This window comes from Mirounga angustirostris, unplaced genomic scaffold (genome assembly GCF_029215605.1).
Source record: "Mirounga angustirostris isolate CCGP_5_RB_7025 unplaced genomic scaffold, mMirAng1.0.hap1 SCAF_6, whole genome shotgun sequence".
Lineage (NCBI taxonomy): Eukaryota > Metazoa > Chordata > Mammalia > Carnivora > Phocidae > Mirounga > Mirounga angustirostris.
Window position 1 is genome coordinate 59156551 of NW_026991714.1, and position 27145 is coordinate 59183695.

Here is a 27145-nt window from a genome sequence, read left to right on the forward strand (position 1 = left end):
CCATCATATATATATGTCACGTCTTCTTTATCCATTCATCTGCCGATGGACATCTGGACTCTTTCCATGGTTTGGCTATTGTGGACATTGCTGCTATAAACATTGGGGTGCAGGTGCCCCTTTGGATCCCTATGTTTGTATCCTTTGGATAAATACCTAGAAGTGCAATTGCTGGGTCAGAGGGTAGTTCTATTTTTAACTTTTTGAGGAACCTCCATACTGTTTTCCAGAGTGGCTGCACCAGCTTTCATTCCCACCAACAGTGTAGGAGGGTTCCCCTTTCTCCGCACCCTTGCCAACATCTGCTATTTCCTAAATTGCCAATTTTACCCATTCTGACTGGTGTGAGGTGGTATCTCATTGTGGTTTTGAATTGTATTGCCCTGATGCTGAGTGATGATGAACATTTTTTCATGTGTCTGTTGGCCATTAGCATGTCTTCTTTGGAGGAATGTCTGCCCATGTCTTCTGTCCAGTTCTTGCCTGGAGTTTTGTTTTTTGGGTGTTGAGTTTGATGAGTTCTTTGTAGATTTTGGATATTAGCCCTTTATCTGATATGTCATTTGTGAATATCTTCTCCCATTCCATAGGTTGCCTTTTAGTTTTGTTGACTATTTCCTTGCTGTGCAAAAGCTTTTTATCCTGATGAAGTCCCAATAGTTCATTTCTGCTTTTGTTTCCCTTGCCCCATCTAGAAGAAGTTGCTACAGCTGAGGTCAGAGAGGTTGTTCCCTATGTTCTCATTTAGGATTTTGATGGATTCCTGTCTTGCATTTTGGTCTTGCATCCATTTTGAATTTATTTTTGTGTATGGTGTAAGAAAGTGATCCAACATCATACTTCTGCTGTCCAATTTTCCCAACACCATTTGTTGAAGAGACTGTCTTTTTTTCCATTGAATATTCTTTCCTGCTTTGTCAGAGATTAGTTGACCATAGAGTGGAGGGTCCATTTCTGGGCTCTCTATTCTGTTCCATTGATCTGTGTGTCTATTTTTGTGCAAGTACCATACTGTCTTGATGATTACAGCTTTGTAATACAGCTCAAAGTCCAAAATTGTTATGCCTCCAGCTTCGGTTTTCTTTTTCAACATTCCTTTGGTTATTCGGGTCTTTTCTGGGTCCATACAAATTTTAGGATTGTTCCAGCTCTGTGAAAAATGGGTCTTGTTTTTTTTATCCATTCTGATACCTTATGTCTTTTAATTGGAGCATTTAATGTATTTACAGAGTAATTATTTATTTATTAGTTTCAGAGGTAGAATTTAGTGATTCATCAGTTGCATATAACACCCAGTGCTCATTACATCAAGTGTCCTCCTTAATGCCCATCACCAAATATCCCTTCCCCCAACCCATCTCCCCTCCAGCAACCCTCAGTTTGTTTTCTAGAGTTCAGTGTCTCTTATGGTTTGCCTCCTTATTTCCATCTTATTTTATTTTTCAGAGCAATTCCTGAAAGATATTAATTTAGTGCCTTTGTATTACTTGTAAAGTCACTGCTCCTATAGATTCTCTATGTTCCTTTCTAGTCTTTGTTTTTAGTTTCTCTTTTGGCTCAAAGGGTCCCCTTAATATTTCTTGCAGGGCTGGTTTAGGGTTCACAAATTCTTTTAGTTTTTGATTGTCTTGGAAACTCTTTATTCCCCCTTCTATTCTGAATGACAGCCTTACTGGATAAAGTATTCTTGGCTGCATATTTTTCCCATTTAGCACATTGAATATATCATGCCAGTCCTTTCTGACCTGCCAGGTCTCTGTGGACAGTTCTGTACCAGCCTATGTGTCTACCCTTGTAGGTTAAGGACTTCTTGTCCTGAGCTGCTTTCAGGTTTTTCTCTTTCTCTTTGTAATTTGTAAGTTTCACTATATAATATGTTGTGCTGTTGACCTATTTTTGTTGATTTTGAGGGGGAGTTCTCTGTGCCTCTTGGACTTGAATGCCTGTTTCTTTCCCCAGATTAGGGAAGTTCTCAGTTATAATCTGTTCAAATAAACCTTCTGCCCTTCTCTCCCTGCTCTTCTTCTTCTTCTGGGACTCCTATAATATAGATATTATTTTGCATTATGGAACCACTGAGTTCCCTAAGTCTACCTTCATCATCTAATAGTTTTCTTTCCCTTATTTTCAGCTTCATTATTTTCCATAATTTTATCTTCTATATCACTGATTCACTCTCCTGCTTTGTTCATCCTCATTTCTATAGCCTCCACTTCGGACTACATCTTGGTCCTAGCATTTTTAATTTTGGCCTCACTAGACTTTAGTTTTTTTATCTCTACAGTGAGGGATTCTCTAGTGTCCTCTATGCTTTTTTCAAGCCCAGCTAGTATCCTTATAATCATTGTTTTAAATTCTAGTTCAGACATCTTATATCCATACTGATTAAATCCCTGGCTGTGAGTACTACCTCCTGTTCTTTCTTTTGGGGTGAATTCTGCATCTCTTCCTTTTGTCCAGGAAAGAAAGGAAGAAAGGAAAAGAAAAAGCAACAACAACAACAATTAGATCCTGGGTGTGTTTTGGTCTGCTTATTAAAAGAAACTAGTTCCCAAAATAAGAAAGAATGAAAAAGACATATACATATAAAAATAAAATAAAATACAATGAAAGGAAACCAAAAATAATATGTATATGTATATGTGTGTGTATGTATATATATATATAAAAATTAAAAAAGCATTGAAAAAATTATAAAATAACTGAAAAAATAGTAATAATAAACTAAAGAATAAAAGTTCCTGTTCCTCCCAGGGTCTTGCCAGGCTTCTGCCTTCTGCTGGACTGGTCCCAGGACAGCAGTCGCACAACCGCACAGCGGTTCACAGTTTACGGCAGAAAGCCAGCGTCTACACTCACTGTCCTCAGCTGGCTTCCATGCCCCTATGCCTGGGAACAGTGCAACATTTATGCACCACCGGTTTTTCTTGTGACCCAGAGGATCCTCAGATCATGGTGTCACATCTGGGGTCCCACCCTGCTTTGCCCCCTGAACACTTTATGCCAGGCACGTCCCCCACTGCAGCAGACTTCTAGAAGTTCCGATTTTGCACTCCTTTACTTACAATACTTTGTGGTAGCCTCCTTAAACAGGCTCCCTCCCCACCGCCCTATACTCAGCTATATCACCCTGGATTCAAGTCTCTGCACCTCCTACCTTCCAAAAGGTGGTCACTTTTCTTAGAGACTTGCAGTATTTGTTTTCTCAGAACCTCCAGTTGATTTCTCGGGTGTTCAGAATGATTTCATAAGTATTTAGTTGCATTCGAGGGACGAGACAAACTTAGGGTCCCCCTACTCCTCCACCATCTTAACTCCTCCCCCCAAAAAGATCCTTCATCTATACTTATAGAGGCCTAAACAACCCTCAAGATACTATCTCTATCCAGGGCATCAGGGAGGCGATTTTCATGACAATTCATAAAAAATCCCACCAGCGCCTTCCACATACTAGTGTATCTTCTTGGTTATACTCAGCTCATTCCAAATTCAGAAGTCCTTCTCCGTGTCACCATGTTATTTAGGATTTTTCATCTCTTCTCAGGGTTATCCTCCTTTCTTCCATCGTACCTCCAGTGCTGTCCCCTAATAATTCATGCTTTCTTTGTTGCCAGAGATTCTAGATCGTTTCAAGAAAAACACTTGATGTTGGGCAAGGGCTTTGCTCTTCCTCTGTAAGTTCCATAGAACTGGGGGCTTTTGCTTCCCTATCTACCTTTTTATTCTTCTTCTGTACAAGCAGAAAAGGGGAACTAACTAGATTCCAGAGAATCTGCAGTTCACCATGCCACATTTCACATTGTAAAGCGCTTTCTCTTTCCTGGTCCCACATCCATTTCATTTCCTGTTCTCAGGGATGGCCAGCACCTCTTGTTCTCAGGGATGGCACACTTGGGTAGAGTCATCTCTAGGCACCTTGGCTTCAGAGCAAGGCAGCATTCTTTAACATGGGTACTGGAAACCCTGCATCTGCGGACTTATTTGTCCCTGGGAACCCTCATTTGACTGTAATCTTTATGTATGTGGATGTGGCATTGGTCATGAAAAAATAGAACTGTGCACCTTAAACCCCTAAGCCTTGACAGGACACTTTTTGACCAGAAAATATTGGTACATGCTATGGAAAGTTTATTGATGTGTGTGTGTGTGTGTGTATGTATATTTGTGTGTGTATATATGTATGTACATATATATATTTATATGTGTAATTTTTATGTTAGAGTATGTGGTTTTTAAAATATATATTTAAAAAAATACATTAAGTATTTCTAAGCAACCAGTATCTCACACTCTTCTGACTATAGATTACCCATGACACTACACTTTCTTTCCATTCCAGCATTCAACCCAGGAATTCAGACAAAACATTGAACACATTTTAGCAAATTCAGAGTAACAGATTTTTCTTGATGTTACAATATTATTTTTTTATTCAAGTATAATTAACATGCAGTGTTATATTAGTTTCAGGTGTATAATATAATGATTTAATGATTCTATACATTTCTCAGTGCTCATTACGATACATGTACTCTTAATCCCCATCACCTATTTCACCCATCCTCCCTCCCACCTCCCCTCTGGTAACCACCAATTTGTTCTCTGTATTTAAGAGTCTGTCTTTTTGTCTGTCTCTTTTTTTCTTTGCTTCTTTTGTTTCTTAAATCCCACATATGGGTGAAATCATATGGTATTTGTCTTTCTCTGATTGACTTATTTAGCTTAGCATAATACCCTCTAGTTCCATCCACGTCATTGCAAATGGCGAGATTTCATTCTTTCTGATGGCTTAGTAATATTCCATTGTATATATATATATATATATATACCACATCTTCTTTATCCGTTCATCTGTCGATGGACATCTGGGCTCTTTCCATAGTTTGGCTATTGTGGACATTGCTGCTATAAACATTGGGGTGCAGGTGCCTCTTCAAAGCACTACGTTTATATCCTTTGTATAAATGCCTAGTAGTGCAATTACTGGGTCATAGAGTAGCTCTATTTTTAACGTTTTGAGGACCCTCCATACTGTTTTCCAGAGTGGCTGCACCAGTTTGCATTCCCACCAGTGGTGCACGAGTGTTCCTTTTTCTCTACATCCTCGCCAGGCCTTGTTATTTTTTGTGTTTTTAATACTAGCCATTCTGACTGGTGTAAAGTGGTATCTCACTGTAGTTTTCATTTGAATTTACCTGATAATTAGTGATGTTGAGCATCTTTTCGTGTGTCTCTGGACAGATGTGTCTCAGCAGATTCTGGAGGGGAAAAATCTATTTACTGAGAGTTCTTCCCTCAAGAGAAGTGAGCACCATGTACAAGATGCTCCTCATGAGAACTTGGGGAGTGCTCGTTTTCCCAAGGAGACTCTTCAGATTTGAATAATTCTTTTAAGTGAAGGTGGATTTTCATAAGGATCCAAACTCTGGTCACTCAGAACAGGTCATGGGGAGTTTTGAAAAGGAAACCTCTTCTGCGGGCTTTGGAGGCTTTTGTGTCCACTTTCAGTACTTCAGAGGGAAAAGTCTTCAAGAATTGGCAAACAACTCTTTATCACAGCAAATGGATCTCTCATTCCAAGAAACTTACCAGCACATTTTTTTACTCTCTCAAGGAAATTCAGGACTAAATAAAATGCTTTAAATTCTTGACTTTAGGAGACCAGCATTTTTTTATAAAGCTGTCAAATGCTCCTCACAGTTTGAGAAAGGAAAAAAAAACCTACCTAAAGACTCGCAGTGTAAGAACTGTATGGTATGAAAGGGAGCTACTTAATTCTGCCTTGCAGTAGAAGGTGCGTGGCACACAAAGGATGGGGCGCTGGGCTATGTGCCATGAATTGATGGGTTCCTGGGCCCCTGGATCCAGGCAAAACAAAACAAAGCAAAGCAAAAACAAAACTAGTAGCACGTAGTTCATTCAGGAGGGCAAGCACACAAGCCACATCCCATCTTGGTAACGACCCTCAGTTATGAAATTCTATATGTGCAAATGTTTCCTAAGCAGAAAACTCAAATAACAAATAGTTCATTCAAAATTAAGATACACGGCAAGACTAAAGTCTGACTTTGTCACCCCCTGCTTAAAGCTTTTCTGGCTCCCCACAGTCTTTTGGACACAAAACCAAGCGCCTTAGAACATATACAATGTTCTCTGTGATCCACCGCCCCCCCCCCCGCCGCCCCGCCTTTGCAGCTTGATTGACAGTTTCTACTTCTACCTCTTTTCTGTTTCTTTGCTATGCTCTCCGATGCAGAACCATTTGTAGCATTTGAATACACTGGGTGGTTTTGCACCTCTGTGCCTTCATTGTAGAATGCCTTCTTCTGTCTTTGTGCATTTTCTTATGCACACTGTAGGATTCAGTTTGGGTGTCATGTCCTCTAGGAAGCCCTGCTCTCACCAGGCTGAGCTAAGAGCCCCAGTTTCATTCTGCCCAGCACTCTTCATCCCGTCACTGCATTCAACACATTATTTCAATATGATCTCTCTTTATGTCTGTCCACCCACTGCAGTGCAAGTTCTTTGAAAGTATTCTTTTTGTATCCTTCAAATCACTATGGCATACGGCACACTGTAGGTTCTCTAGTGGTAGCTTCACTAAACCAAAGCGAGATCATTTTGACGTTCTGAAAGCTCTGACCTCAGGAGGGCTAGGGGCCAGTCACTGCCATGTGGCTGAATGTGCCCAGACACTTTCTACAGCCAGGACACATCTCAGCCAGCACCACTGATCTCAGTCACTTCAGGGCTTTCGTCGTTGCTCTATGCTAGAGCAGAGCTCGGAAAACTTTTGAAAGGGACTTGCCAAGAAACTGCTCCCTTTCACAATGACATACAAGCATGGAGGGGTTTGGAGGGCAGGAGATGGGGACTGTTTTTGCTTAGAAGCCACGGATGGGTAAGAGGCGAAAGGCTGTGGAGGTAGAAACCCTTGAGGGGCACTGCACTGGCTGCTACCCTCAGGCTCTCACTTCAACCGAGGACTCATATCCATAGAGGTGGTTGAAGAGGCCGTGGGTGAGACATGAAGGCGGCAAGCAGTCCACAGGCCAGCTACTTGCGGGCATTTTCACCAACGCCTGGGCGAGGAGTTACTATCCCCAAGCTCAAGAGAACCACACACAAGTAAAAGCTACATATACCAAATAGAGACATTAGGATTAGGATTAGACATTAGACATTAGGATTAGACAGCTGGGGGGCTTGGAGGACCCAGGTCATGGGGACGATGGAGCATGAGCAGCTAAAAATGTGCTCAGACTCTGTCTGCTGTGTCTGCTCCCTTCCTCCCCACTGTGTCTGAGCCTCAATTTCTTCTAGTCTAAAAGGCGACAAATCAATATGGTAGGTAGAAAATACCACTGTTATGAGCCCTCTGCAACCTCCATCCCTCTTGGTGTACGCCAATTTCGCAACAGCCAGCTCAGGGTCTGCAATTCTTAGTATCAAGCAAGGTAATGAGTGAGGGCAGAATGCAGAGGATCCAGGCCTGGCTTCATCGATTCACATGGAAGGACCAGAGTATAGGAGAGAAGAGCACAAAGGATAATAGTCAGATGAGCTCGAGGATTTGGAGAGTTAAGCACACACAGATTTGGGGTTAGCCATCATTTATTTGAGCTCTTGAGGAACATATGAAAAGAAGGTTCTAAGGATTTGTTGTTGTTGTTGTTGTGAGTGCAATCCTCTTCGGCAGTTCTGGAGAAACTTCCACACGTGCAGGGACAAGGCCACGGGTTACACTGGCTGGGGCGGCATTTTATAATCAAGGCCATCCTTTCGTCATCTTGCACAAGGGCATTTTTTAAAATGTTTTCTCTGAGGAGGTGTCTCCATGCTTGACATGAAAACTGGAGGGAAAAGGCCAAGACACCCTACTGAGTACAGCAAATGGGGTGGGGGTGCTGATGATTTTGGAGACAGGCTCCCCAACAGTCTCCCACGTTGCACAGACTCTCCCTGACTCCTGTCATCTGCTTTGGCTGTCCTGGAGTACCACCTTCCTTTTCGATAGAATATTGGATCATTCCACAGCATGTTTATGTACATTGTTATCTGATCCTTGGAACAGCTCTGTGAGGAAAGCAGAAAAGGCATTTTCCCCCCCTCTATTTTACATATGGGAAAATCAAGAACACAAAGAAGGGGAATGACTTTCATGAAGTGATTTAAAAAAAAAGACAACAGTGACACTGGAGCTTGCACCCAAATGTCCTGAATCCTGCTTCATTGCTCAAGACACACAATTCCTGCTTGTATACAAGTGTAGGGATTGTGGGAACGCATATTCAAAAGGGAGATGAAATGAAAAGGAAACATAAACTGAAGACCCTGGGAATGGTGAATGCCCATTAACACAGCTTGAGAGGGCGACTGCCAACTTGCTTGGGATGCTGGGAGGATCTGCAGGTCCTGATCCTAGGCTAGGTAGTGGGCAGGTCCAGAATCAAATCTCAAGAAAGATCTATGGATTGAGGCAATGGGCCAAATCTAACAAAATAAAATTAGAAGGGAAAATGCAAAGTCTTAAATGTTGATCTGAAAGGTAATTGCACAGAGATGAGATGGGGAGATATTGCTTCGAATCTTTTTATTCAATTTACTTTTTTAAAAAAGATCTTATTCATTTATTTGAGAGAGTGAGAAAGAGAGTGTGCTTAAGAGTGCACCAGTGGGGGGTGGGGGGGTGGGGAGAGGGGCTAAGGGAGAGGGAGCAGCAGTCTCTCTGCTGATAAGGGATCCCAATGTGGGGCTCTATGTGGGCTCGATCCCAGGACCCTGGGACCACGGCCTGAACCAAAGGCAGAACTTAACCAACTGAGCCACCCAGGCGCCCCTCAATTTACTTTTAAAAGGATTGTTTGGGCACCTACCATGTCTATACAATATTCTTGGCCCTGAGGTTGTAACCTCGGTAAACAAGAGCAAGACAAATAGAGCCCCTGACTTCATGGAACTCAGATTCCAGTGAGGGAGACAACCAATAAAAAACAAATAAATGATCTCATGCATTATGAAGAAAATGAAGCAGAGTTATAGCCACTGATGGCTAAGAGGTAGGACAGTTTTAGAAGGGAGGTTGGAGAAGGTCTCTCAAATGAAGAGACTGTTCACACTGCTACCTGGGAATTAAGAAGGAACCCAGATGTGAGGATCATTGGGCAGTGTTCCAGGCAGAGGGAGAGTGAGCACACAGGGTCTAAGGTAGGAACGACTTCAGGATGTTTGAGGAGTAGAAAAGAAGCCACCACAGCTCATAATTAGTGAACTAGGAAAGATGTAGGAGATGATGTTGCAGGAGCTGCAGGGGGGTCAAATAAGCCTTGAAGGCCACATTAAGTACAGCATGCTGCTAGTCATCCTCCCAAAATCTATTTTCCTTTTCTTCCTCGGTAAAAGATTTTTACCTGGGCACTTAGCCAGACACTAAGCATCCCAGTCTTCTTTGTTGTGACGTGTGGCCATACCACCAAAATTATTGCCAATGGAATACGAACAAAGGACATGTGCACACACCCACCTCATTTGGTTGAAGGGAAATGCTTGTCTTTAACTTCCTCTCTTTTCCCTTCCCTTGGGTGACCAACCTTGCAAATGAAAACAATACACTAGCCTATGGGAGGGTGGGGTGAGAAGATGGAAGGAAACTGGATCTCGGAATACCTTCATGGGGCGGAATTGTCTGTTATGTGAAGGAGAAATAAGCTTCTATTTGAGATCTTTATTATAGTGATGTCGTCTTTCCTATAATTATGAGATACTTGGATTTTTTCTAGGTGAGAAAGCACTAGAAAGTTTTAAACAGATGAATAACATGACCTCTCTTTTAAGAAGATCATTCTGAGTTCTGCATGGATAACAGATTATAGGAAGGCCAGCAAGTGAGAAGGGAAACCAGTTAGAGGGCTATTGCGGATTTTATGTGAGAGGCAATGGAATAAGATGATGGCATTGGAGACGGAGGTAGAGAATGGATGAGGAGATATTTTGGAGGTTAGAGTGAACAGGCTTTCTAATTGATTAAGTTCTGGAGATGATGCAGAAGTAAAAACATATCTGATTCCCAGGTCTCTGACTTGAATAACTGATGTGACAGTGATAGATTTCCTGAGGTGGACAAGACTGAAGTACAGGGCAGAGTGGGACATTTTGACAAGGAAAAAAAAAAACAAACAAACCCAAAACAACAGAACAACAACAACAACAAAACCAGAAATCTTGACACACACTGGTAAAAAACAATGGACAAATTTATTAGTCAACAAAATGTAGAACAGGTCACAATAATTGGTTGTTTCCATGGCTTAAATTTATGTTATCAATGATCTCTTTCTAACTCTGCTCTTTGCCAACCAAGTTGAAGCTTCATCCTAAAGTTGATTCCTTTTGTGGTCAGCAACCAGGACAATGGAATTTTCTGCTCACACCCCACCAGAAAGGAAGAGAAGCCATACCTTTTAGGATTTATTACGAGCCCTTTCTGCTAGCCTGAATTTGTCGTCTTAGGTCTGTCATTGGCTTAAATGAATAAGTGCTAGAGTTGAAGTCACTGTCCTCTGAGTCATGACGGCTGCAGGGCGGGTAGTGGATGGCCTGGTGAGGGGGTAGGCAGGGGTCAAGTTCCCTTGGGAAGGATAGGAGGAAGGACCAATTAAGAGTTTATGTTCATGCACTTCAGCTCTTGTTCCTTTCTCCAATCTGTGAAATGGGGGAAAGATATATGGCAGCCTTAGCATAGAGAAGAGATTTTTGCATCTATCAGAAGAAAGAAAACTAGAGCTACAGTCTCTCTGGCACCAATAGGAAAAGCCCATTCTAATATCAAAAGGACCCACAGAACAAAACTGGTGTATGAATGATGTCATGTGAGTATCAGTGACTTTATTATGATGACACAAATGCGCTGTCTGAGACTGATGGGTCCAGTTGCCCTATAGGGGAGCCAGGCAGGAGGCAGCAAAATAAAACCCCTTTTGGCCCTGGTTTCTGGGTCATAGAAAGCCAGTCTTTTGGTCTGGCGAATGATCACAAAGGATTCTAAAACTGTCTTTCTTTTGTAAGCCAGGCCTGTACCATTTTCAGGCCTTGAATATAAAAAACAAACTGGGATTGTGCCATAGAGGTCAAAAGGAGCCTCAGTCCAGAACGAGGGCGGTGTGAGGCGAGAACTGGCAAGAAGAATGCAAGAATAATGCAGTATTATAAGCCACACCTGCTCTCCAGGGAGGCCCAACCTGGGTGGGCTGCTTTCATGGTTATCATCCTATGAAGAAGAATCTTGTCCAAAAGCTGTTCACAGTTGACTATGAAGAGGAACTGTTAGGAGAAGGTCTTAGTTAAGCTTTGTGATAACCAATGACTGTCATATTGATGTGGGTTGGGGTCATCTGTTTTTCCCCGAGAGGAAGAGAGCAGGGTTTATCCCCTATCATAGGTATTGCTGCCAAGAACCTAACAAACTCAGGGGATGTGAAGCAGTTGGGCACCACCCAATTAGTTTGCATCGGGTACACAGAGTCTGAACCCTCTTTAGCCCCGGAGTGTACCCCAAGCCATCAACCCCAATTGCTAAGGATGGAAGTAGCTGAAGAAACCAGGCAAAACTGTGAAGCTGTCAGTGCTTCGTTTTTGAATTTGAATTTTCTTTGGGCATGCTCCACCTATCATTTTATATTTCTTCAGGAAGATTTTGGCATATCGAATTCTAAAAATGAGAGTTAACAGTTGAACAAAGAAGGTAGGAAAATGGAAAACAAGCAACTTTTATATTTAGCCTTAAGAATAAACTGGGAGTTTTAACATGGAGGAACAGTAACTTAGCGTTACCCATAGCACTCCCCGAACCAAAGGCCTGTTCTTTCACCTATTTTTCCTGGCTGTGTCGATGACCTCACCAATCCCAGTTAGCTCACCTGAGCCCACAGTCACACTTCTTCCGCTCAAATCGCAACTTTGCCACTTTACAGCCCTGTGAACTTAGACAGCATAGAGGGCCTCTCTGAGCCTTGGTTTCCCCACTTTTGAGGGAGAATAAGAGCACTATCTGCTTCACAGAGTGGCACAGGCCGTGACACACGGTAAGAATGAAATAAATGTCAGAGAATGTTATGACTGATTCCTGTTGATTTCACCTTTTAAATATCTCATGCAGTTACCCTCCATGGCCATCTTAAAGGACGTGCAGTGAGACAAAAGGCTCTGTTTGTACTGAGCAGGCTGCTTGTTGCGGCAGGAGAGATCAGAGGGAAATATGCTCACCAGTGGGCAGGGGGGAAGGGGCAGCCATGGCCAGCTCAGGCTTTTTGAAGGGGGGCTTTGTGAGGCAGCACTGGGGTGGAGGGCATGAAAGGACACCAACAGAAAGAAGAGAAGCTGAGGGTGGCAGGTGTGTGGAACTTTGCTGCAAGAGATGAGACATTTTTAAGAATTTTTCTTTCTGTTAATTTTTCGTATAAACATCTGTATTGTGACTTCCAGAAAACCTAGAGTGAAGATCTACATTTTTTTCCTCTGGTAATTTTTAAATTAAATTAAATTAAGTTTACATTCAATTAATTGACATGTAGTGTATTATTAGCTTCAGAGGTAGAGTTCGGTGATTTATCAGTTGTATATAGCACCCAGTGCTCATGATTTTTAAAGTCCTTTGGAGCAATATTTGGATTTCTTTTACATATGGCATAGTTCAAGATGGTCCTTAATGGACCTACTTTACTTGGACCACACGAGTGCCCAGAATGGAACACAGCACCCTGGGGATGTTCTCAGCAGCACAGGCCAGTGGAAGACCATCATCTTCCCTGAGCCAGAGACCAGACTTCTGCCAGCAGAGTCTAGGACCACGTGGACTTCTGTGGCAGTCACATCACACTCCTGACATACTGTCAACTAAAATCCTCCAAGCTTTTTCGCATATGCTGCGACTGTTGTCCTCCATCATTCATTTTTCACATGGAAGCTTCAAAAAATCTATTCCAGCCACGCTGGCCTCCTTTCAGTTTCTTGAACTACCCTATTCTTGGCTCCTCCTCCTTTTTACTGCCTCAACTTTAAATGTCCCTTCCTTGGAGAAGCCTCCCCTGTCAGCCTATATGGTACCTCTCTCCATTACCCTCTTTCCTTTACTGTGTGTGGTGCTATCTCATTAGCTTGAGTATTTATTTGTTACTTCTTTATTGCCTCACTTCTCCAGTGGCATGTGATATGAGCTTACATGGAATACAAGCTCCATGAGGGCAGGAATCTTATTATTTTGTTCATCACTGTATTCCAACACCTTGCGGAGAATTGTGTCCTGGTCAGATATTTGCTTAATTAATCAATGTAAAAACAGAAAACCGTAAGGATTAAAAGATTTTAAAAGATTACTTTAAAAAAAATAAGTACTCGAGAGTGTTTTCTTCATTTGTCTTATTCTGCATAGTGATAGAGCTCACAAGTAAAAAACTCTTGGAGTCACAAAATATTAGTGCTATAGTTAAAGAGATCTCATAGATGAGAAACCTGAGGCTCAGGGGTCCTGTCCAGAGCCACACAGCTTGCTGGGTCCATAGTGTATTGACTGATGGCTCCCCCCAGAATTTGTGTCCTAACCACAAGAATCTGTGAATGTAACTTTATTTGAAAAAAAAAAAAAAATCTTGGAAGGTATAATGAAGTTAAAGATCTCAAGATGAGATCATCCTGGACTATCTGGGTGCACCCTAAATCCAATAACAAATGTCCTTACAAGAGATAGAAGAGAAGACACAGAGAAGTGGAGAAGGCCGCCTGAAGACAAGAGACAGAGACTGGAGTTATGTAGCCTAAAGCCAAGGAACACGGAGAGCCACCAGAAATGGAAGAGTCAAGGAAGGTTCTTCCCTAGAACTTTCAGAGTGAGCACATCCTGCAGCAGACTGATTTTCAACTTCTGTCCTCTGGAACTGTGTGAGAATAAATTTCTGGTGTTTTAAGTCTTCAAACTGTGGTGGTGAATTAGTGCAGCCACAGGAAATTAATACAGGGGCACAGCAGGAACTATAACCCATGTTTCTTAATCAGTGCACTTTCTGTGAGCTCCTGGTTCCCCAGAGTGACTAAATAATTACAACATAATCAAGTCCCAAGTAGCAAACCAAACCATTAGCACCCAAGTCTGAAGGCACTTAATTCAAAAGAAGGTACAAATCTAAATCCCAGGCAAAACCATTAAGAGCTGAAACCCAAAGAAAGAAAATCTGAATTCTGAACCCAGGGAAAGTTGCTTTCTTAAGCCACTAAAGGAGGGGATACGTTGGGCTCTAAAACAGTCCTGACATTCAGGTAGTGATGGGTGGGTCTTGTTGCTCATCGGACCATGTTTCTTCCCCAAACTCCATTCTAAGAAACTGAAGCATCAAGAAATTGAGTTCACTTTGCTCAGGGCCACCGTGAATGCACAGCTCATCTTTGTACAGTTGCGCTGAGCAAAGATCCCTCTTTCAAGATTCTTCTCTATTTCTAAGGTGGGAGAAGCTTGAGCCAGAGGTAGATTCTTCTCTCCAGCGGCTCATTAAAAATGCTCACCACGACACGAAGAGTCTTTACCAAGCAGTCAGTGTTTACAATGGAATTGAATTTTAATTTCCCTGGCATAATAATGACATTTCACAAAACTCCACATGAAATTCTCTGAGCAGGGCTTCTCAAACTTTATTGTGCATTTGAATCACCTAGTGATCTTGTTAAAAATTCAGATTCTGGGTGTGCCTGGCTGGCTCAGTCTGTGGAGCCTGTGATTCTTGATTTCAGGGTTATGAGTTCAATCCCCATGTTGGGTGTAGAGATTACTTAAAAATAAAATCTTAAAAAAAAAAGTTAAGATTCTGACTCAGTAGGTTTTCGTAGGGCCTGAGACTCTGCATTTCTAACAAGGCTCCCAGGTAATATTAATCCTGCTGAATTTTGAACAGTCCAAAGCAGCAAGGGACTAGAGCTGATTCTTGCATCATCCTTTGACCTAAGTGGTGATCTTTGGAACTGCTATAGATCTGTTTGCATTATGCTTCTAAGGAGCTTGTCCCAGAATAACTTTTTCTTTCCCTAGACCACTTGTCCGTATTCACAGTAATGCCAGAGCAACGGGAAAGGGGGTTGGGTATGGAAAAGCTAGTGTAGATAGATGATAGATAGATAGATAGATAGATAGATAGATAGGACATAAAAATGCTAAACAAACAAACAAAAGAAATAAATGTTTGGTGTCAATTGAAAAACCAAAAATGAAGAAATATTTAATTTTCTGAAATCCAGCTTATTCTATGGACAAATGCTTGAGAAGACAGCAAAAAAGTCCATGACTCATCTTGAATATACTAACACTTGTCAGCTTATAAAATGGATTTATATTAGATAACTTCCTCAAATATAATTTATACATAATCACATAGTCAAAAGAATTTGGTTAGCATGTGTTGGAATTCCCTCAGACACATGTAAACTCCTTGAACATAGCAACCATGCCTTTTCATCTTTATATCTTTAACACTAAGCACATACTCAGTGCTCAAATACTTGTTTGGAAAAAAATATGAATGCCTTTGGCATTTAAAATAATGAACTATCTCATCATGTTATATACTGTACAAGTGAGAAGCCAAACTTAACCATGCAAAGGTTCAAAATTGTGCCCTCCCCATCCAGAGGAACAGGTGAAAAAGGCAAGAGTCAGGGAGGCAGATTATCAGATGAAAATCGGAGACAGCAGACGTGAGCTGCATGCAGGGTGTGGAGGGTGTGCTTAGAGCCACCTGGTTATCTACCCTCTCCAGATCATTGGCTCAATACTTGGGCAGGACGACAGTTTTAAGGGTCACCTCAGGCCAGAGTGGGAAGAGTGTGAAAAGGAAGGAATAACTTGGGTGGAGTTTTGATAGGAAAGGCAAAGGTACAGGAAAATCTGTTTAGCCGGGGGGCAGTGGATGGAAGGAGCAAGGGCTTGAGAGGACACAGAGGCAGAAAAATTCCTATTTCAACATCCTGAATATGGGGCACTCCTAAATCTTCTTCTGTGGCCCAGATTCTTTCCTGAACTCCAACTGTGTAGCTTCCTAGACATCTCAACCCTGAAGACAATAGACTCCTCAAAGTTGACAGGAATAGCACTCAATCCATCCTCCCTGCTCTGACTCAGACCTGCATCTCCCATTGAGTTCCCTTTATGTTTAATTTAGAAATTGTGGAGTCATCCTCAACCTGTTCTCTTTCACCCTGCAATGCAACCCTGACACTTGCTTAACAAAATTAGGTTAAATTTCACAGGTTAAGGACACATCTCCCCCAAGACTGCTCTCACTTCAGATGCCAACCACACTGGCTAAAAATCGAGGGGTTTTCCATAACCCCTTCAGGTTTGATAATTCACTAGAATGACTCACAGAACTCGGGAAAGTGTTATAGCTCTGATTATATTTATTATATAGGATACAAATCAGGAAAAGTCCCCAAAAGAGACCATAGTACAAGGTCTGGGAGGGTCCCAAATGTGAAGTTTCTGTGTCCTCAGGACGCAACACCCTTCCAACCCACCAGTGTGCAGGAAGATCCCTCAAGCCTCCGTGTCCAGAGTTTTTATTAGGGCTTTATTATACGGGCATGACTGCTTGAATCACTGGCCATGTGACTGACCTCTGTCTCTAACCCCTCCATCCCTCCCCAAGGTTAGGAGGTCTGGCTGCTATCTCTTAGCTCAAAGCCCCAACCCCCCAATCATGTGGTTGGTCTTTCTGGCACGGCCAGCCCCCATCCTGAAACTATCTAGGGGCCCACTGTGAGTCACCTCATTGGCATAACTCAGGTGTGGTCCGAGGGGTCCACCATGAATACCAAAGATACTCCTATCACTTGGGAGATTCACAGGGTTTTGAGGTTACCTCCCAGGAACGAGGAACAAAAGTTTAATTCTTTATTGTATAACACACCCCCAGAGCCATTACTAAGCCATTCCAACTTCCCTTCCTAAATGTATTTTCAATATAGCCCCCCTCCCCATTCCAGCCCTACTACCTCATTTAGGTCCTTATTGGCTCTTAAGTGAACTATAGCAATAGCCTTCTCATTGGTTAGTCACCTTACTCCTGGGTGCACTCTCCCACCAAGCCATCCTTTACTCCCCTTGTAATTATAAAACCCCAACTTGATTACATTCTTTTCTCTGCACAAAAACTCTCAATGGCTCCCATCTGTCTATAGCAGCACTGTCCAAAATAAATTTTACATGAGCCGAATATGTAATTTTAAAGGTTCTAGTAGCCTCATTAAAAAAAAAAAAAAAGATTTATTTATTTATTTATTTATTTATTTATTTATTTATTTATTTATTTATTTATTTATTTAAGATTGGGGGTGTGGGGGGCAGAGGGAGAGGGAGAGGGAGAGAAAGTCCTAAGCAGACACTGTGCTGAGGAAGGAGCCTGACTCAGGGCTTGGCCTCATGATAACTGAGATCGTGATCTGAGCCGAAATCATGAGTTACAGGCTCAACCGATGGAGCTACCCAGGCACCCCCAGCCTCATTTTTAAAAGTAAAAAGAAATAGGTGAAATTAATTTCAATAATGTATTTTATTTAAACCACCATATCTAAAATATTATCAATGTGTAATCTACCTCTATTTATTTTAGACTATTTTCATATTTAAATTTAAAAAATTCTGCCCCTCAGTTGCTCTAGCCACATCTCATATACTCAAGAGCCATGTATGGTCAGTGGCTATCCTACTGGACAGCACAGACCTGCTGTACAAGGTCAATTTCCTGCCCATGATGTGAAAGTCCTTCACATGCTGCCCCGTTAATCCTTTCTCTGACCACCACCCCCCCACCAACACAGACGCCTTTTCCTCTGGCCACCCTGAACCACTTTTTCTTCCTCCGAACAGACCATACTCTTTCCCCCTTCCACACCTTTGCACATAATGACCTGTCTGCCTTAAAAGCTCTGTCTGTCCCTGTGCTAGGAAAAGTCACATATATGGTTGAGTTATTTTGCCTCCTGTGTGAAGACTTCTCAGACCCTCCAGGCTGAGTAAGTCATGCTCACCCCTGAACTTTTTTTTTTTTAATGTTATGTTAGTCACCATACATCATTATTTTTTTATGCAGTGTTCCATGATTCATTGTTTGCGTATAACACCCAGTGCTCCATTCAATACGTGCCCTCCTTAATACCCATCACCGGGCTAACCCATCCCCCACCCCCTCCCCTCTAAAACCCTCAGTTTGTTTCTCAGAGTCCAGAGTCTCTCATGGTTTGTCTCCCCCTCCGATTTCCCCCCCTTCATTTTTCCCTTCCTACTATCTTGTTTCAGAGGTACAGGTCTGTGATTCATCAGTCTTACACAATTCACAGCGCTCACCATAGCACATACCCTCCCCAATGTCTATCACCTGGCCATCCCATCCCTCCCACCCCCACCACTCCAGCAATCCTCAGTTTGTTTCCTGAGATTAAGAATTCCTCATATCAGTGAGATCATATGATACTTGTCTTTCTCTGATTGACTTATTTCGCTTAGCATAATACGTCGTTGCAAATGGCAAGATTTCATTTTTTTCTGATGGCTGCATAATATTCCATTGTATATATAATATATATATATACATACATATATATATATATATACATATATATATATATATATACCACCTCTTCTTTATCCATTCATCTGTCGATGGACATCTTGGCTCTTTCCATAGTTTGACTATTGTGGACATTGCTGCTATAAACATTGGGGTGCACGTACCCCTTCGGATCCCTACATTTGTATCTTTGGGTAAACACCCAGTAGTGCAATTGCTAGGTCGTATGGTAGCTCTATTTTCAACTTTTTGAGGAACCTCCATGCTGTTTTCCAGAGTGGCTGCACCAGCTTTCATTCCCACCAACAGTGTAGGAGGGTTCCCCTTTCTCCACATCCCCGCCAACATCTGTCATTTCCTGACTTGTTAATTTTAGCCATTCTGGTTTCACCACTGAACTTTTGTGGTGTTTTTATTCCTCTGTTAGTGCACACCATGTTTTCTGCATCAAAGAGGGCAACACATGATTTGACACATCAACTGACAACTAAGGAGACTATTTGAAAATCAACGACAAATGGTTTTTGCAATTATAGTATTTATCATGTTGTATCGAAATTGCTTGTACATGCCTGGGTGGTGAACTGCACAAGGACACAGACTGCCCCTCTTCACTGCTGTATCCCCCATTCTAGTCCAGTGCCTGGTGACTGTTAGCTCCTTCCCCACTTACTAAATAGGACAGATATCTCTCCCTGGATGCGGCAAACATTCCCAGGAGAGGAAGAATATGGACCAGTTATAGATACTGTTCTTTTCCCTTAACCTCCACTCCATTTCGCTTTATCAAAACTTTCAGAATGTTTATTCCTATTCAAGGTATATCTAATTGATGACAATGAAAATTGTCACCGATCATATAGGGTTTTGCATTTTGACAGAGTTCAAAGTCTCAAACTAAGAAGATGAAACATAAGGGCAGAGGGAGAGACATCTTCAGTTAGAGGGAAAACATTCATCAAGCAGGAAAGTTTTCTGGAGTCTCTAAAAGCATACCTCATATGGGTACTACTCAGGGTGAGACTAAGTTATTTCAAAAAAAAACACTGTACTATACCACTTTTGAAGTTTGGTGGTTTCTTACGAAACTAAACATAATCTTACCATATAATCCAGCAATTGTACTCTTTGGTATTTACCCAAAGGAGTTCACACAAAAATCTACACACACATATTTCCAGCAGCTTTATTCATAATTGTCAAAACTTGGAAACAGCCAAGATGTAAGGGAATGGATAAATAAACCGTGGCACACCCAGACAATGGAGTATTATTCAGAACTAAAAAAGAAATGAGCTATCAAGCCATGAAAAGACATTCAGGGAACTTAAATATATATTTCTAAATGAAAAAAGCCAATCTAAAAAGGCTACATACTGTATATCCCAATTATATAACATTCTGGAAAAGGCAAAATTATGAAGACAGTAAAAAGATCAGTGGTTGCCGGGTATTAGGAGGTAGGGAGGGGATGAACTGGCAGCGCACAGAGGATTTTTAAGGCAGTGAAACTATTCTGTATAGTACCATAATGATGGATACGTGTCATTATGCATTTCTCAAAACCCACAGAATGTACAACACTAAGAGTGAACCCTAATGTAAACTATGGACCTTGGCTGATAAGGGCAAGTACAATGATTGTTACAAATGTACCTCTCTAATGCAGGATGTTGATGGGGGGTGGGACATTATGTACATATGGGGGCAAGGGGTATTTGGAAACAGTATATTCTGCTTAGTTTTGCTGTGAAGTAAGACTGCTGTAATAAATAAAGTCTACTTAAACAAACATACACACACTAGAATGAAGACAATTCTGTCCATGCACTTCTGAGGTGCTTGAGGGAAACACAGACCTCTACACTGTTCCAGGCTCAGAAGTCCCCTGAATACCAAGGTGGGTGAGGTATTGCACTCATTGCACTGATCACCTTGACCACAGGCATTTACTCATTCATCTCCTCTGGGACTGTGTTTGGTTCAATGTTGCCTTCTCATTTGCCTGGCACAAGGCCTGGCATCTGTTTGGTGTTTAATGCACATGTGCTCAATCAATGAATCAGAGAGTGTGGGCAGCTACTTAGCTATGAAATTTTATGCAGTATGTCTTTACATGGAAGGATGTGAATGACATATAAATTAAGAAAAGCAAATTGCAGAACTATATAAATCCCATTTTTGTAAGAACAAAACACTGTAATTGTGCATATACAAAAATGCATATTTGTATCCTTCTTGTCTGCATATAGAAAAAAAACTGAATGTAAAAAGTATCTCTGGGCATTGCATTGGAGAAGTAGAGAAAAGGAAACTCCTGCTGTCAGTTTTTTAAATGTTATATATGAAACATGTATAAGATGGAAAATTTATCAAGTAAAATCTATAAAATGAAAGTGAAAGTTTCTTTCCTTTTCTTCACACCAGCTCACATCCCACTGATAACTGTTTCCTGTAATTTATTGCCAAAAATATTTTAATGCACATAATTCATGTCATATATACATCTGTGTATTCTTGTAAAAATGTTACACACTGCCCTGCAACTTGCTGTTTTGACCCTTGAGGATATAGAACTGTTTTATTCTTTTCTCAGGGCCATCCTCATTCATCATATGCGTTTACTGCAATTTAGTTAACTTGATGCCTGTTTTTGAATACTGAATGTTTCCAATCGTCTGCTGCTTCAAAACAATGTACCAATAAACATTCTAGTACATACATTCTCCTAAACATTTGCAATGATATATACTGGGTAAATTTAAAGCAGAGGGATTAATGGTAAAAGAAGGTAGGCATTTTTAGTTCTGACAGATATTGTCAAATTATCCTCCAGAAAGAATGCACCAATGTACACTTTCACCAACAATTTATGAGAGTGCTCATTTTCTCCTCAGTCTTGCAGAAGTAGTCATCAGTAAACATCGATACTTGCCAATCAGATCAGCGAAACATCTCATCTCTTTACTCACTGTAGCTTATTTGCGTTTATTTAATTATGAGTGAGGTTGTACATCTTGTCATTTGCCTTCTGGACTATTGTTCCTTTTTTTCTGCAAACATTAGTTTCTTTTGACCATTTTCCTCCTGGCTTGGTCATCTTTTTCATACTGATCCATATAAACTCCTTGATAATTAAGGAAGTTCAACTTTTTACCATTTTCTTTGTAAAAACATTCCCCAGTTTTTCATTAGTCTTTTGGCTTTATTTATGGCATTTTTCCCCATGCAGCTTTAGAAATGTTTACATGGTCAAGTATATTTACTTTGTTTCTTGATGGCTTCTGGAGTTTGCTCTTGAAATGATCTTGCTTATCACAGATTATAAATTCTTCTAGAACTTTTATAGTTTTTTTATGTTTAAATCATTGACCCGGCCAGAATTTATTTTGTAAGGAAGGAGAGGAATGTTTAACTTTGTAGGCGTCTATAATGTTTGAGTGGTCTAAAATGAGGATGTGTTTGCTTTGGCAATTTAAACCTTCCAGTAAAGGGAAAAAAAAGAAGATAAAGCATAAAACCCCACAGGACAGAGCCTGGAGATGGAAATATCAGGTAAGAGCTATTTTAATACATTGACCACCTATTATTTGTCAGGCCCAGTGCTAGGTACTGAAGACATAGTAAGGGCCTGGACTGCAGAATTGACAACAGTAATAGGAAGGAAGGGAAGGATTGATGGAAGTGTTTAGCTCATAGAATGATCACCATGGCAACAGGAGCCTGAATCATCACTATGGAGACAAAGTGCTTGAAATTATGACTAGAGGGATAGTGTGACTCTGTTGGCGAGGATTTTGAAAAACGTAAATAGGTGGTATGTTACAGATGTTTCAAAATGACACTGTTTCTCTCAGTAGAGGCTATTGACTTCTTTTCCCCCAGTGTTTTATTTCAGGGAGGCTAGAGACAAAATATTCAAAGATAACATGGATTATGACAAGCACAAGCTTTATTTGGTCATTACTAGTCATGAATGCACCAGCCAGGGAACAGCCTTTTATTCAAAGAAGTTACTATCTAATATATGATGTTTTACATATAAAGTGTCCTGATGTCTTAGAGCTCTGGTCCGCAGGATACCTTGTTGGGAGAGAATGCTCATGCACTTTCTTCCCTGCAGCAACCAGAAAGATGTCTAGCCAACACTTGAGGCCAAAGAGAAACTTATATATGGTTGGGAGCGGGGCTTTGTTTTAATGGGAAATTGGAGTAGGGCTTGAGGTATACTCCTGAATTATTGGATGATACCAATATGTGGCAGGCTTCACCTGCTCCTCAGTACAGGCTATTGTCAATCCCCAAATAATAATGCCTCTTTGCCCATCTCTCCACCCCCGCCCCTTCATATAGAACTTCCAGCCTCACTTTCAGTGGTGATGGGGACTTGGGAAGTCTCCAGGGCAGAGGAATTCATGCAGGTGCTAGTCAGTCTCTGACTCCACTATATTTCTGCCACTTCTGGCTCTGGACCCTGCTCCTTGCCCTGCCTGTGATCTTTGTTCATGCTAGTGCAGACTCTCCTGCAGTATCCAGCCACCTTATCATCCTAAACAAGGCTCTTGCTCATCTTCTACCAGTCCAGCCTTAGACTCTTCCCTGATCCCCATAGCACAGCCCAAACCAGATGTTCACTTTGGGTGTGCATTTACTTTTCTTTTCATTGTGTTATGTTAGTCACCATACATCATTAGTTTTTGATGTAGTGTTCCATGATTCATTGTTTGCGTATAACACCCAGTGTGTATTTTCTTAAAGTTCAAGGATAACCAAAAGGCAGCTTATAGCTGGTTATCAGATGAGACTACTTTTGGGGCCAAGGCCCAGGCTCAACCTCCATCATGTGACAGAGGCCAATTTACCTCCATCCTGGAATGCCCTCAACACGTCTATATTCCTCTGTATAAAGTGATCCTACAAAATTGGTATCTGATTTGATCTGTAGCAAATATACTGGAACTTGCCTCTTTTAATTCAGTCAGATCAGCATACTCTCTCCAGAACATTTGAGGTTCCCAGCCCACAGGCCTCTGCCCTAAGAGGTGCTGTAGGTGCCCTGTACTGTAAGTCACTTTTAAGAGGAAAACTATGAAGAATGGATGCACACTGACGTTACCTGGTTGGGGGGGGGGGCGGTGAGGGGCTTTCAAAAATACTGATACCTGGGTTACATTTCCCAGACCTTCTAACTTAATCAGTCTGGAGTGTGGCTTGGGTGTGGAGTTATTGAAAATGTCCCCAGGTGGTTCTAACACCAAAGTTGAGAAACTACTTTTATCAAAGCTATATTGGGACAAATTAAACAGAAATAATTCTCTGTTAGAGAAAGCAAATTCCAGTAATCTTTGGCCATATCAGGTCCCAGAAATGGAGGGTAGATACCCTTCATGTCTTCCGTGGGCCCCCATTGGGCTCCCCAGAGTAATCAACTGGAATTAATTCCATTACCCTGGCCTGGTTGGTTCCTAGGAATCCCCTACATGACATGGAAGCCACTGGACTAGATTGGATATTAGAGTAATTTGTGTGGACATATTAAGTGCTTGGTAAATGTTTATTAACATTATTATCTGATCAGAAGCTGGCTGTGCTGGCCATGGAACACAGAGATAGTGCCCTCCCGTCCTCCCGGCCGCCCAGCAATACAATAGGTACTTTGGGGTGTGAAGCTGCTCAGCAGTCCCTCATAGCTAGTAAAGAAGTGACCTCCAGTTACTGTCCATTTGGTATTAGACAGACATCCCTCAAAGTCACTGGCAGCCAAATTTTATGAATCTGGTTTACATTGGCTATAACCTTCTCCACACACAAATTTAAAGTCATAGGGTCCCTACAGATCATAATGATGGAGAAGTAGCAAAAGGCACACTTCTGGCATTTTTTGTTTACTTGTTTTAGTTTTTGGTTTTTGGTTTTGAAGTCCCAAGCCTCAAGAACCCTACTGGGGAACAGTAAAAGTAAAGCCGGCTGGGTCAGGCTGTACCATACAGATTCAATACCACGATGTTTATTTCAAACAACACAGAGAAATGGTGGCAGTCCTACTTCCACGTGGGAGAGTGGGACCTGCCTCATGTTCCCAGACTGCAGTCAACCATTCAGATATTATTTTCTAGGTTCGGACTCTTCAGTACACTTGGTAACAGGGGTGGGAGGGTGTAGGCAATAAACTCAGGCATCAGACATTTGTGCAAAACAGAGAGAATGAAAAGACTATTCTGCCTAAATCTCTTAACCTAGCTGTGTGTGCATATGATGAGGCCAGTGCAGTGTATAGAGGGGTCTCTTGTAACATGGATACAGGACATGCATGACGTCTGTCCCCACAGTGCACAGGAATCATGGGGTTACAGGGAATTGTAGTATAATGTATAATGCAGATGGTTGAAAGGATGGCATCAGCTATAGTGGTTGGAGGGCATGAGGGCATCAGGAATTTTCACTCTTCCTTAGCTTATCTCAGATGAAATCCTTGGGAAGAGTTGGCCTGAGGCATCTGTAATAGGGTGAGCACTAGAACATGGTAGCTAGTTTATGTATGCACTTTGGTGTGTGCCTGGGCTTATGTATGCCTGGGCTCAACTCCAACTATACCAGTGATTAGCCATGTAACTCTAAGCAAGTTTCTTTCTTTTTTTTTTTTTAAAGATTTTATTTATTTATTCATGAGAAACAGAGAGAGAGAGAGGCAGAGGGAGAAGCAGGCTCCCAAGGAGCAGGGAGCCCGATGCGGGACTCGATCCAAGGACCCTGGGATCATGACCTGAGCCGAAGGCAGATGCTTAACCACCTGAGCCACCCAGGCGCCCCACTCTAAGCAAGTTTCTTAGCCCTTTATGACAATTTATCTCCCTGTAAAATAACAGTGATGATAATAGCACCTACCTCACTAGTATCCAAAATCTATAAAGAACTTCTTAAACTCAACACCCAAAAAACAAAAAATTCAGACAAGAAATGGGCAGAAGACATGAACAGACACTTCTCCAAAGAAGATATCCAAATGACTAACAGACACATGAAAAAATGCTCAACATCACTCAGCATCAGGGAAATACAAATCAAAATCACAATGAGATACCATCTCACACCAGTCAGAATGGCTACAATCAACAAGTCAAGAAACAACAGATGTTGGTGAGGTTGTGGAGAAAGGGGAACCCTCCTACACTGTTGGTGGGAATGCAAGCTGGTGCAGCCACTCTGGAAAAATAGTATGGAGGTTTCTCAAAAAGTTAAAAATAGAGCTACCCTACAACCCAGCAATTGTATTACTAGGCATTTATCCAAAGGATACAAACATAGTGATCACAAGGGCTACCTGCATCCCAATGTTTATGGCAGTATTGCCCACGATAGCCAAACTATGGAAAGAGCCCAGATGTCCATCGACAGTGGAATAGATAAAGAAGATGTGGTATGTATACACACACACACACACACACACTCACACACACAAATAGGATATTACTCAGCCATCAGAAAGAATGAAATCTTTTTTTTTTTTTTTATTTGAGAGAGAGAGAGAATGAGAGACAGAGAGCATGAGAGGGAGGAGGGTCAGAGGGAGAAGCAGACTCCCTGCTGAGCAGGGAGCCTGATGTGGGACTCGATCCCGGGACTCCAGGATCATGACCTGAGCCGAAGGCAGTCGCTTAACCAACTGAGCCACCCAGGCGCCCGTCAGAAAGAATGAAATCTTGCCATTTGCAATGACATGGGTGGAACTAGAGGGTATTATGCTAAATGAAATAAGTCAGACAGAGAAAGACAAATACCACATGATTTTACTCATATGTGGAATTTCAGAAACAAAACAGATGCACATAGGGAAAGGGAAGGGAAAATAAGATAAAAACAGAGATGAAGGCAAACCATAAGAGATGCTGAACTCTAGGAAACAAACCGAGGAGAGGTCGGTGGGACAACATGGGGTAACTGGGTGATGGGCAGTAAGGAGGACACTTGACGTAATGAGCACTGGGTGTTCTATGCAACTGATGAATCATTGAGTTCTACCCCGAAACTAATAATACAGTGTGTGTTAATTAAATTGAATTTAAATAAAAGATTAAAAAAATAATAGCACCTACCTTATAGGGTTGTTGTGAGGATTAAATAAAGCATTACAAGGGGTGCCTGGGTGGCTCAGTGGATTAAGCGTCTGACTCTTGATTTCCGCTCTGGTCATGATGTGAGGGCGGAGAGATCGAGCTCATGCTGGCTCTGGGCTCAGTGGGGAATCTGCTTGAGATTCTCTCTCCCTCTACCTCTGTGCCCCTCCAACTCTCTCCCTCTCACTAAATTAATCTTTAAACAAAAAAGCATTACAAACACATTCCACTCAGTGCTTGGCAGACTTTAAATGCTCAGTGGAATTAACTTTTATTATGATTATCACAGCAAGGGGATAAGCACATGGACTAGTATCAGTCAGACTTTGGTTCCAATCTTAACTCTACTGCTTATTTTATATCCTAGGGCAACTTAACTTTCCTGGCCCTCCGTTTCCTCACCTATGACATGAAGAGACAGTAGCAGTT

At 41.6% G+C, this 27145-nt stretch overlaps 1 long non-coding RNA gene across 1 annotated transcript in view; it reads right to left on the bottom strand.

Moving 5' to 3' along the window:
- Positions 1 to 27145, bottom strand: part of LOC123845418 (uncharacterized) — a 36596-nt gene that overhangs the window by 1307 nt on the left and 8144 nt on the right. The gene's annotated exons all lie outside the window — the stretch shown is intronic.